General features: G+C 39.9%; 1 protein-coding gene across 1 annotated transcript in view; it reads left to right on the plus strand.

Annotated features, from left to right (window-relative positions):
- The window catches only part of LOC128635984 (gastrula zinc finger protein XlCGF49.1-like), a 33,183-nt gene that overhangs the window by 4,202 nt on the left and 15,514 nt on the right, over nt 1-13,467 (plus strand). The window contains exon 2 of the mRNA XM_053689060.1: nt 2,060-2,164. The gene's annotated coding sequence lies outside the window, so the exon portion shown is untranslated. The remainder of the gene's footprint in view (nt 1-2,059; nt 2,165-13,467) is intronic.

A 13,467-nucleotide genomic window follows, 5' to 3' on the forward strand; every position in this document is an offset into this window, starting at 1 on the left:
TCTGGTTTATAAGTGCTGGGGCTGTGCACACAGTTACTGCTCTCTCATGTAGTTTACTGTCTGGTTTATAAGTGCTGGGGCTGTGCACACAATTACTTACTGCTCTCTCATGTAGTTTACTGTCTGGTTTATAATTGTTGGGGCTGTGCACACAGTTACTGCTCTCTCATGTAGTTTACTGTCTGGTTTATAAGCGCTGGGGCTGTACACACAGTTACTGCTCTCTCATGTAGTTTACTGTCTGGTTTATAAGTGCTGGGGCTGTGCACACAGTTACTTACTGCTCTCTCATGTAGTTTACTGTCTGGTTTATAAGTGCTGGGGCTGTGCACACAGTTACTTACTGCTCTCTCATGCAGTTTACCGTCTGCTTTATAAGTGCTGGGGCTGTGCACACAGTTACTTACTGCTCTCATGTAGTTTACTGTCTGGTTTATAAGTGCTGGGGCTGTGCACACAGTTACTTACTGCTCTCATGTAGTTTACGGTCTGGTTTATAAGCGCTGGGGCTGTGCACACAGTTACTGCTCTCACATGTAGTTTACGGTCTGGTTTATAAGTGCTGGGACTGTGCACACAGTTACTTACTGCTCTCATGTAGTTTACTGTCTTTTTTATAAGTGCTGGAGCTGTGCACACAGTTACTTACAGCTCTCATGTAGTTTACGGTCTGGTTTATAAGTGCTGGGGCTGTGCACACAGTTACTTACTGCTCTCTCATGTAGTTTGCTGTCTGGTTTATAAGTGCTGGGGCTGTGCACACAGTTACTTACTGCTCTCTCATGTAGTTTACTGACTGGTTTATAAGTGCTGGGGCTGTGCACACAGTTACTTACTGCTCTCTCATGCAGTTTACCGTCTGCTTTATAAGTGCTGGGGCTGTGCACACAGTTACTTACTGCTCTCATGTAGTTTACTGTCTGGTTTATAAGTGCTGGGGCTGTGCACACAGTTACTTACTGCTCTCATGTAGTTTACGGTCTGGTTTATAAGCGCTGGGGCTGTGCACACAGTTACTGCTCTCACATGTAGTTTACGGTCTTTTTTATAAGCGCTGGGGTTGTGCACACAGTTACTTACTGCTCTCTCATGTAGTTTACTGTCTAGTTTATAAGTGCTGGAGCTGTGCACACAGTTACTTACAGCTCTCATGTAGTTTACGGTCTGGTTTATAAGTGCTGGGGCTGTGCACACAGTTACTTACTGCTCTCTCATGTAGTTTGCTGTCTGGTTTATAAGTGCTGGGGCTGTGCACACAGTTACTTACTGCTCTCTCATGTAGTTTACTGACTGGTTTATAAGTGCTGGGGCTGTGCACACAGTTACTTACTGCTCTCTCATGTAGTTTATTGTCTGGTTTATAAGTGTTGGGGCTGTGCACACAGTTACTTACTGCTCTCTCATGTAGTTTGCTGTCTGGTTTATAAGTGCCGGGGCTGTGCACACAGTTACTTACTGCTCTCTCATGTTGTTTGCTGTCTGGTTTATAAGTGCTGGGGCTGTGCACACAGTTACTGACTGCTCTCTCATGTAGTTTACTGTCTGGTTTATAAGTGCTGGGGCTGTGCGCACGTGGCCGAATTTACTACCTACTTTTAATATAAGTAGTTTTTGAGGTGCACCCGAAAAGGCGCATTTTTACCAACTGTAATCTGTGTTAAATGGACACCTCTTGGTTTTGTGTAACAAAAAGCAGAATCTGTAACTTCAGTTATCTAAATGCTGTAGATTTCCCCAATACAATTTTTAATTTGCAGCATTTGCAGTTTACAGAATTTTTCTTTTAACATCTGGTTAGTGTAGGATCTTCAGTAGCACAATATTTATGGAAAAGCAAAAGGGGCATTTTAAATGCATTAAAAAAAACACATACTGATTTATTATGTTACCTTATTACAAGACTCCACTGTTTTATGGTAAAGTTATAAACACTAGATCATGTGATATCAACACTAGATCATGTGATATCAACACTAGATCATGTGATATAAACACTAGATCATGTGATATAAACAGTAGGTCATATGATATAAAAACTGAATCTGCTTTATTTGTACAGATGAAGATAAAGCTGATATAGTGAAAGTTGAGATAACAGAAGATTTGTGTGTGAGGCGTCAACAGGGAACCCCGGATGAGGAAACCAGTGGCAGTATCAGCCCAGGTGAGTGCTTGTGTGTTGTGTCTGATCGATGCAGGGTTACAGATGAGTGTGCACGTGTGTTGTGTCCGAGGGATGCAGGTTACAGGTGAGTGTGCACTTGCGTGGTGTCTGAGGGACATGTATCACAGATGAATGTGCACATATGTTGTGTCTGAGGGACACCTATTACAGATGAATGTGCACATACGTTGTGTCTGAGGGACACGTATTACAGATGAATGTGCACATACGTTGTGTCTGAGGGACACGTATTACAGATGAATGTACACATACGTTGTGTCTGAGGGACACTTATTACAGATGAATGTACACATATGTTGTGTCTGAGGGACACTTATTACAGATGAATGTGCACATATGTTGTGTCTGAGGGACACTTATTACAGATGAATGTGCACATATGTTGTATCTGAGGGACACTTATTACAGATGAATGTACACATATGTTGTGTCTGAGGGACACTTATTACAGATGAATGTGCACATATGTTGTGTCTGAGGGACACTTATTACAGATGAATGTGCACATATGTTGTGTCTGAGGGACACCTATTACAGATGAATGTGCACATATGTTGTGTCTGAGGGACACTTATTACAGATGAATGTACACATATGTTGTGTCTGAGGGACACTTATTACAGATGAATGTGCACATATGTTGTGTCTGAGGGACACTTATTACAGATGAATGTGCACATATGTTGTGTCTGAGGGACACCTATTACAGATGAATGTACACATATGTTGTGTCTGAGGGACACCTATTACAGATGAATGTACACATATGTTTTGTCTGAGGGACACTTATTACAGATGAATGTGCACATATGTTGTGTCTGAGGGACACTTATTACAGATGAATGTGCACATATGTTGTGTCTGAGGGACACATATTACAGATGAATGTACACATATGTTCTGTCTGAGGGACACCTATTACAGATGAATGTGCACATATGTTGTGTCTGAGGGACACTTATTACAGATGAATGTACACATATTTTGTGTCTGAGGGACACTTATTACAGATGAATGTGCACATATGTTGTGTCTGAGGGACACTTATTACAGATGAATGTGCACATATGTTCTGTCTGAGGGACACCTATTACAGATGAATGTACACATACGTTGTGTCTGAGGGACACGTATTAGGGACACGTATTACAGATGAATGTACACATACGTTGTGTCTGAGGGACACGTATTACTGATGAATGTGCACATACGTTGTGTCTGAGGGACACGTATTACAGATGAATGTGCACATACGTTGTGTCTGAGGGACACGTATTACAGATGAATGTGCACATACGTTGTGTCTGAGGGACACGTATTACAGATGAATGTGCACATATGTTGTGTCTGAGGGACACGTATTACAGATGAATGTGCACTTGTGTGGTGTCTGAGGGACACTTATTACAGATGAATGTACACATACGTTGTGTCTGAGGGACACTTATTACAGATGAATGTGCACTTGTGTGGTGTCTGAGGGACACGTATTACAGATGAATGTACACATATGTTGTGTCTGAGGGACACTTATTACAGATGAATGTACACATATGTTTTGTCTGAGTGACACCTATTACAGGTGAATGTACACATATGTTGTGTCTGAGGGACACTTATTACAGATGAATGTGCACATATGTTGTGTCTGAGGGACACGTATTACAGATTAATTTGCACATACCTTGTGTCTGAGGGACACCTATTACAGATGAATGTAAACATATGTTTTGTCTGAGGGACACCTATCACAGATGAATGTAAACATATGTTTTGTCTGAGGGACACTTATTACAGATGAATGTGCACATACGTTGTGTCTGAGGGACACTTATTACAGATGAATGTGCACTTGTGTGGTGTCTGAGGGACACTTATTACAGATGAATGTACACATACGTTGTGTCTGAGGGACACTTATTACAGATTAATGTACACATATGTTGTGTCTGAGGGACACTTATTACAGGTGAATGTACACATATGGTGTGTCTGAGGGACACTTATTACAGATGAATGTACACATATGTTGTGTCTGAGGGACACTTATTACAGATGAATGTACACATATGTTGTGTCTGAGGGACACGTATTACAGATGAATGTACACATATGTTGTGTCTGAGGGACACGTATTACAGATGAATGTACACATATGTTGTGTCTGAGGGACACGTATTACAGATGAATGTACACATATGTTGTGTCTGAGGGACACTTATTACAGATGAATGTACACATATGTTGTGTCTGAGGGACACTTATTACAGATGAATGTACACATATGTTGTGTCTGAGGGACACGTATTACAGATGAATGTACACATATGTTGTGTCTGAGGGACACTTATTATAAATGAATGTGCACATATGTTGTGCCTGAGGGACACGTATTACAGATGAATGTACACATATGTTGTGTCTGAGGGACACGTATTACAGATGAATGTACACATATGTTGTGTCTGAGGGACACTTATTACAGATGAATGTACACATATGTTGTGTCTGAGGTACACTTATTACAGATGAATGTACACATATGTTGTGTCTGAGGGACACGTATTACAGATGAATGTACACATATGTTGTGTCTGAGGGACACTTATTACAGATGAATGTACACATATGTTGTGTCTGAGGGACACTTATTACAGATGAATGTACACATATGTTGTGTCTGAGGGATACGTATTACAGATGAATGTACACATATGTTGTGTCTGAGGGACACGTATTACAGATGAATGTACACATATGTTGTGTCTGAGGGACACTTATTACAGATGAATGTACACATATGTTGTGTCTGAGGGACACGTATTACAGATGAATGTACACATATGTTGTGTCTGAGGGACACTTATTACAGATGAATGTACACATATGTTGTGTCTGAGGGATACGTATTACAGATGAATGTACACATATGTTGTGTCTGAGGGACACTTATTACAGATGAATGTACACATATGTTGTGTCTGAGGGATACGTATTACAGATGAATGTGCACATATGTTGTGTCTGAGGGATACGTATTACAGATGAATGTACACATATGTTGTGTCTGAGGGACACTTATTACAGATGAATGTACACATATGTTGTGTCTGAGGTACACTTATTACAGATGAATGTACACATATGTTGTGTCTGAGGGACACTTATTACAGATGAATGTACACATATGTTGTGTCTGAGGGACACTTATTACAGATGAATGTACACATATGTTGTGTCTGAGGGACACTTATTACAGATGAATGTGCACATATGTTGTGTCTGAGGGACACTTATTACAGATGAATGTACACATATGTTGTGTCTGAGGGACACTTATTACAGATGAATGTACACATATGTTGTGTCTGAGGGACAGTTATTACAGATGAATGTACACATGTTGTGTCTGAGGGACACTTATTACAGATGAATGTACACATATGTTGTGTCTGAGGGACACTTATTACAGATGAATGTGCACATATGTTGTGTCTGAGGGACACTTATTACAGATGAATGTGGACATATGCTGTGTCTGAGGGACACCTATTACAGATGAATTTGCTCATATGTTGTGTCTGAGGGACACCTATTACAGAGGAATTTGCACATATGTTGTGTCTGAGGGACACCTATTACAGATGAATGTGCACATATGTTGTGTCTGAGGGACACCTATTACAGATGAATGTACACATATGTAGTGTCTGAGGGAGGAAGTTCCTATAAATATGGCTAAAGGTGATTAGTACATGTTAAAGGCACATAACTGCAAAAAGAAAATGCTCTAAGTGATATATTGAACAAATGTATATAATCCAATATGTTCACTTAAACCTATGTTCTTTTATATATACATATATATATATATAATTTTAAATATCAGTGTAAGGCATACATAGAAATATATATCACCGGAAAAATACAAGGTTAATTTGTGGCATATATACAGCCAATATGAACAGTAAACATAGATTATAAAAATATATGACAAATTCTAAGAGCACAAATATATTTGTCTCTTGCCCATATAACTGTATATCTTCTAACCAGTATATGAGGCCACTTATGGACCTCTTAATGCTATGAACAATTTACAGAAGGTGGTCTCAAATAAGAGGAGACCTCTCTTGGATCTCAGATGGTGAACCTTTTTTTATTTTTTCTTTAGTAAGTAAACAGTAGGAAATGTATAATATTTCAACACTAGATGAAAACAGGTTCCGTATATATAAGAAGATAAATATTCTCCAATTAGCCATTGTCTAAGATGAACTCTGTATATTTCTTTCATCAGATGGGGAAAGTCCACAAGTCATTACTTGTAGATCCCCTCCAGACCACTAGGTGGAGGCTAAAGATACTCCAACAAACTAGTGCTTTAAATACCTCCCATTTCCCATCCTCTGTCATTTTCTTTTGTCTTCTTGATGAGGAGTGTGGTGAAAGTGAAGTGCGGATCTACTCTTTGTTGAGATCTGATTGATCTGCCAGTTCCTCCTTGCAGTACTCTTTCGGTCAGAGGGGCAGACAAGGAGATATCAGCCAAACAGGGAAAAAGTCTTACAGAATACAATCAAATTACAGGAGTTACAGATCAAATAAATCTCACATGCTAGCAGTCAATGACGTTCATAGAATGTCCTTCTTTTGTGTCTCTCTGTTCGTAAATACTCAAAAAGTCCAAATACTAAAGTCCTGTGGGTTATAGATCCAAAACCCTAATATAAACTAATTTTTGCTTTTTCTTTTTCTATCTATTGGAGGTAAAAAAAATTAAATCAAGATCTAAACTTAAAGGGATACTAACCCCAATTTATTTCTTGATTCAGATAGTGCATCAGTTTTAAGCAACTTTCTAATTTACTCCTATTATCAGTTTTTCTTTATTCTCTTGCTATCTTTATTTAAAAAGCAGGAATGTAAAGGTTAGGAGCCGGCCCATTTCAGGTTCAGCACCATGGATAGTGCTTGCTTATTGATGGCTGACATTTAACCACCAATAAGCAAGCATAACCCAGGTTCTGAACCAAAAATGGGCCGGCACCTTTGATTAAAGTGAATTTCAATTTCGATGAATTAGTGCCTGGTTTTTAATAATCCTATTAAAAACAAGGGCACTTTAATTAATCAAAATTGACTTTTCACTCGTTTTCTGCAAAAATGTATCTTTGAATCCTGACAGCCGCTCCAGTGATTTCCACCGGCCGTCAGAAGCCTCTTCATACGTCAGAAATGACGAATCCGGCTTCCTCCAATCATGGCTTCCCCCCCCAGGGGAATCATGGCCTGATGCAACGCCGTGATTGGAGGAAGCCAGATTCTTCATTTTGGACCCGCAAAGAGGGCTTGCGGCGGGTGGAGGATGCGCTGCAGCAGCTGTCAGGATTGAAAGGTACGTTTTTGAAGAAAACAAGTGAAATGTCAATTTTGAAGAATTAAAGTGCCCTTGTTTTTAATAGGATTATTAAAAACCGGGCACTAATTAATCGAAATTGACCTTCACTTTAACATTCCTGATTTTTAAATAAAGATAGCAAGAAAACAAAGAACATTTGATAATAGAAGTAATTAGAAAGTTGAATCTTTAAAGAGAAAGTTTGGGTTTAGTATCACAACCGACTATAGTGACAGATTGACGATTGTAAATAAGAAAAAAGGTAACAAACATTATATTCGGAAATTAACATATGTTGCACACATACTCATAGATATAATGAAACGGAATAACAATGTAGTCATTTGGCCAATGAGCAATTCTTTAGGCCAGCGTTTTAGTGATATAGATATGAATGGTATGGAAAGGCAAGGGAAGTTTTTGACAAATAACCTACTATACCCCTTATATACTTCTCAGCATTTTTCATATATATTATTAAGTCTATCAATCCATAACAAGGACTATTAAAAACTCAGCAATTCACCTTTCAAATAATATATATCTTCAATATCTAGCTCTAACCTTATAGTAAAATTGATCTAATCAGCCTTATATTCAGGTGTCGTTGTAGCTTTATTTAAAGTCCCCAAACGGCATTGTTTGCTATCTTTCTAAAAGATTAAGGAAGTTGGTTTTCAGAGTAAGGAGTTCTTTTCCGATATAGGGGCATATCTATCAAGCTTCGTACAGAGCTTGAAGCCCTGTGTCTAAAGACTGCTGCTCCATAACCTGTCCGCCTGACATCGCCGCAAATCTGCAGGGGGCGGCGTTGCTGCTGGTGCAATGCTGAATATGGAGAGCGTATTGCTTTCCGCATTCAGTGCGGATCAGGTCCGACAGACCTTTTTGTTAAATAGGCCCCATAGAGTTTAAAAAAGCCTTGTTAGGTGTTATTTTCAGGGGGGGGAGTGTCAGTCAGCACTTGGCCTGGATCCTATACTGTCACCTGGAAATGAATGGGTTACTTGATGACGGGATATCCCAGAGAACAGGAATCAGACCACGCAGCAATTAGTCTAACATCTGTTCTGTTTATTAGAAGATGAACAACACTTTTTATAGGCGATAGTTACAGCATATGGGGTTAACACAGTGACGTGTTCATAACTACATCATCTTACATAGTATTTCTGCAAGAACAAAGAAGCTCATTTAAAATATAATTGGTAGAAAGGAGTGTTAGGGAGTCATTTCTACAGAAATACCTAACTTTAGATAACAGTAAATCTGAGCCTCATAGCCCAGCACAAATCAAGACCGTTTGACATCTTTGTAGAGATAACAGTGCATCCTTTCCGGTAGGAGGAGCAAGGAAGTGTAGCTGCACTGAACGCTCTTCTGATCGTGGCGATTTCAGCACGCCACCACGCCAATCGCCATAGGCTAGGGAGCTTCTATTCTAGCCTGGCCTGATGCGATACACCTGGCAACGGCGTGAGGAAGCCTTGCGGTGCTAGTAGCCGTTTTGCCCCGGCCTTACTATCAAGACCTGTTCTGGAAGAGGATAGGAACACACATTGAGAAGTACCTGAATAGCGATCCCTCGACTGCTAGAACGTAAGTCCCTGACCTGGTTGCAGGGTGAATGTAAGCAGAGAGAGGGTCCGTGGGGACTGCACCTATGACTGAAGGAGTTTTGAGTCCTATCATACACCTGCCTGTTGTCTACCTGTTGCGGTGCCTTGGAACACACATTGAGAAGTCTCTGAGAGCCTCGATTGTACGGCCCGGGACGTGATCGTCTTAGGGAAAGGCGGAGCGTGGCCGGGGAGGTCCCGATTGAAGGTAGCTTCCACCTGATGTAGTAAGAGGCAGCGGATGACAGCGGGAGCCGATTGAAGGAGCTTAGAGCCATAGTATACACCTGCCTGCCTGTTGCGGTGCCTCTGAGAATACTGATCCCTCGACTGCTGGAACGTAAGTCCCTGACCTGGTTGCAGGGTGAAGGTAAGCAGAGAGAGGGTATGTGGGGACTGTACCTATTCAGGGGCCGATATTTAACACACCGATATATAACACAGTAGCTGAGTGCGCGGAGCACAGGAAGGCTAGAATTCTGATTATACAGGCTGTGAAACAGCATCCCTGACAGCATGCACAGTAAGGTCTGGAGCTGGAGAATCTAAAATTGTTTCTTATTTATGAAACGTGCGCTTCCAAAGCTATTTCAAATGGCCAATAAGGCTGTCAAAGGCTGACACATTTTTGCTAAGAGTCCTGGCAGTAGCCGCTATAACTAACACTAAGATCTAATATCTAGATGCCAAAGGAAGGGCTCGGCTACATGACTTATATAAGTTATAATAATCTGGCCTTTTTTTTCTGAAGCAGGCTAAGAATAACATTATCAGTGATGTGCCGCACAAAGGCAACCTAGGGGAACAGCTGAAAGCCCCTCACTTGGCGCTGGGCCAGTGGAGCTATAGCCGCCAAGAACACCTGTTCTAAAACTGTCAACAAGTCATAATTGTGTTTGGGACTAAAACTGGATGAAAACTATAACCATTTGGACTAAGATAGCACAATATACTGTGGTTAAAGATTTAAGCGTTTACCTGTTGTTGCATAAAGGCCCCATACCTAAGTGCTGGTGATACGTTTGAGGGAAAGTAAAAAAAAAAAAAAAAAGAAAAGTGGAAAGGGAATATAGGAAAAAAGAAAGGAGGAGCTTTATATATCTTATGTATAACATGTAAAGTGTGCTACTGTATTATACTAGTAACTGATATTTGCAAGCCCTGATTGACAAAATTTTTATAGTGGTAGATTATTGTTGGATATATGGTAGTATCAGGGTACATTGGTTATAAATTAACAAGAAAATGGGCTGGCCTTACCAATGCCTTATTGTCTTACTGTTTTACTATCATTATATTTGACTGAACTATTTGAGAAAATCAATGACCTGTGTATTAAGCTATCACTGAACTTTCATTTTTTAGAGCGCAGTAAGGTTTTTTTTGTTTTTTTTTTTGTAGAAATTGTGTAACACAGTAATTAAGGTATTAGAGAGCTAAATATTTTGGGAGATCTTTGGATTCAACACAGATTGGTGTTAGGTAACCTGTAATATTAATAAACATAACACCTTTGTTGTTCTTATACCCCTATACATATAATATAGGGATAGTGGTAGTGTAAGTAACTGGTTGGCTCTGTTCTAACCATATATTTTGGAGAGCTAATGCCTGATTTTATACAGCTACAATCATAACGAACAGTGAACAAGTACCACAGTATTTTTTTTTTTTTTATTACTCAGAGTGGTCATAGTACTCTAATTAGGGGACATACACTTTTTTTATGTATCAATGAAAATGTGTTTAAGCTTAATTGGGTAGGTCATTATTTTGGGACATGTTGCATTGGTCTAATTTAGGACTATAATATTGAGACCTCTTTGATATATGGTGGTTTTGGTCAATAAGTTGTGTTACCTTGACTAATAGGTGTCCCTATCAAATTAAGTTCCCTCTTAAAGTAAATTTTATAGGCTATCTTCTGGGAGATACTCTAAAAGTGATAATTGTGGGATTACAGCATTAAGTTTTTCCCGGGTATAACAAGGAGGGGCCTAAGGAAAGTTCACTCAACAAAGTGGAGGGATAGTGACATAAATTCACTAGCTGAATCTCAACCTTTGATTTCTGAGTTGGTTGATTCGGTTGAGTTTAATGCTCCTAGACTTCCTTAAGTTGGCATCGACACTTTCGCACAGGGGTATCCCCTAGTACACGGTCCCCATCACATTTTCACTTCCTTCACATCCACTATAGTATTTCTACAGTATAATTTTCTTGTTAGTATTCGCACTTTTAACAAAATCACTTCGCACTTCCCCCCACTCCCTTCTCCTCTTTTTTTTTTTTTTTTTTTTTTTCTCCCCTCTCTCCCACACATCACTCCTTCTAACTTATATGAGTAAAATCCATGGATAAATTTTTATCCCCTAAACTTCACACAATGCCAGCAAAAGTGAAGGACAGGAAGCCAAGAAATAGTCTAGACACCAATTCAGATTCTAGGGCTGAGATGAACTCTCTAAGCATAAATAAATCAGATATTGAGGAAATATAAAAACAGGTAGCACACCTTCTATTACCCCAGTTTGATCTGATTAAAACCTAGATCAATACTCTTGTCTCAGACATGAAAAAATTTACTTCAAGGCTGTCAGAAGCTGAATCTAGAATATCTGAGACAGAGGACGCTGCGTTTAAGTCAGAACAAATAATTCAACAACACAATAGTAAAATATATTACCTTAATGATAAAATCGAGGAATTAGAAGATAGATCTCGCCGTAATAATTTAAGAGTTATTGGCTTACCAGAGAGCTCTAATTATCAAGATCTAATTTATTTTGCAGCTATAACACTTCCACAACTACTTGGAATAAACCGACAAGATCAGAATATTCAGGTAGAAAGAGCGCATCGGATTGGTATTGCTAGAAATACAGCAGATCATACGATACAGAAACGCCCTATTTTCGTGAAATACCTGAATTTCCACGATAAAATTACCATTCTCTGAGCTTACAGGAAAATGCAAACCTTAGAAATAGACCAAAACAGAATTTTATTGTTCCAGGACTTCTCCTCTCAGACAGCAAGTAAACGAAAAGTAATGGCACCATTCTGCACTACGCTTTTTAATCTTGGCCTCCCGGCTAAATTACTGTATCCAGCTAAAATTAAGATTTATGTTGATAATGAGCTAATAGTGCTAGATACGCCTCAGGAGGCCAAGACTTTTGTAGATAAATATAAAGAAGGCTAATAGGTAGCTGATAGGGAGACGGGTACTAGCCCCTATGGCCCCTGCCTCATTATTTGTTATGCTTTCAGGCTACAGTCTGACGGTGCATGTGTGTTTTTTTTTTTCCTTTTTTAATGCATCAAATAAAAAATAGATACACTGAGTACAGCTATAATTACTGGTACAATAATTGTATGGGTAGGTTTAACATCAACAATATGTTTTGTATTGGGTTGTTGGGATGGGGGGAGGTCTTTTTCTTTTTTTTTTTTTTCCTTTTCGTTTTTTACATTGGTCCCACTTAAATTAAAATGTCACAGTTGGGGGCGGAGCTAGACGCAGCACAGATCAGACGTGCAGACATGGAGCTCCCGACCAAATATTTGATAAAAGCTTATTTTATATAATTTGTTGGGCAAATTCACCAGCCTAAAGAGCACTCCATCTATTGCCTACACTCATGCCCTATTTTGAGCCCAGGGTTATTCATTTTACGGGCAAATTCATCAGCCTGAAGAACACTTCATCTTTTGCCTACACTCCTGCCCTGTTTTGAAACTAGGGTGAAGATGCGGCTTTATTGCAGGCATTTTTAGGAACTATATCTCTCTAAGTTATAAAACTGTTGTCGGCAATGCTCCGGAGGGTCGGGGATCCGCTCCGGAGCAACAGAGTTTAAGGAGGCGACTTAAGGGAAACCCCTACATCGGAGGCAGCTGGCTGAGCACAGTGAATTAACCCGACTACCGGCTACCCATTCCCGATACGTCCACCTCACCCCAGTGGAAACCTGAAGGACTGACTGAGTAGAGAGCCGTGCTGTAGTAGTGAGTGGTGGTGCTGACTGAAGAGACGTGAGATTCAAGGATTGAAATCAGTGACAGAGACCGCGCTTCTTTTACAATCTTGGTGCGAACGGCGGCCATTTTGAGACCTCTGGAAGGAGACACTGCAGAGGTAGGGCCCGCATAAACATACTACGAGGATCTAACGCTGCAGTCAGGGTAAGCGTATAACACTCCACATTGCCCAATACCCCTGGCCACCCCATTGAAACAGACTGTTCACATCACAGGGC

Source organism: Bombina bombina, chromosome 7 (assembly GCF_027579735.1).
Source record: "Bombina bombina isolate aBomBom1 chromosome 7, aBomBom1.pri, whole genome shotgun sequence".
Taxonomy (NCBI): domain Eukaryota; kingdom Metazoa; phylum Chordata; class Amphibia; order Anura; family Bombinatoridae; genus Bombina; species Bombina bombina.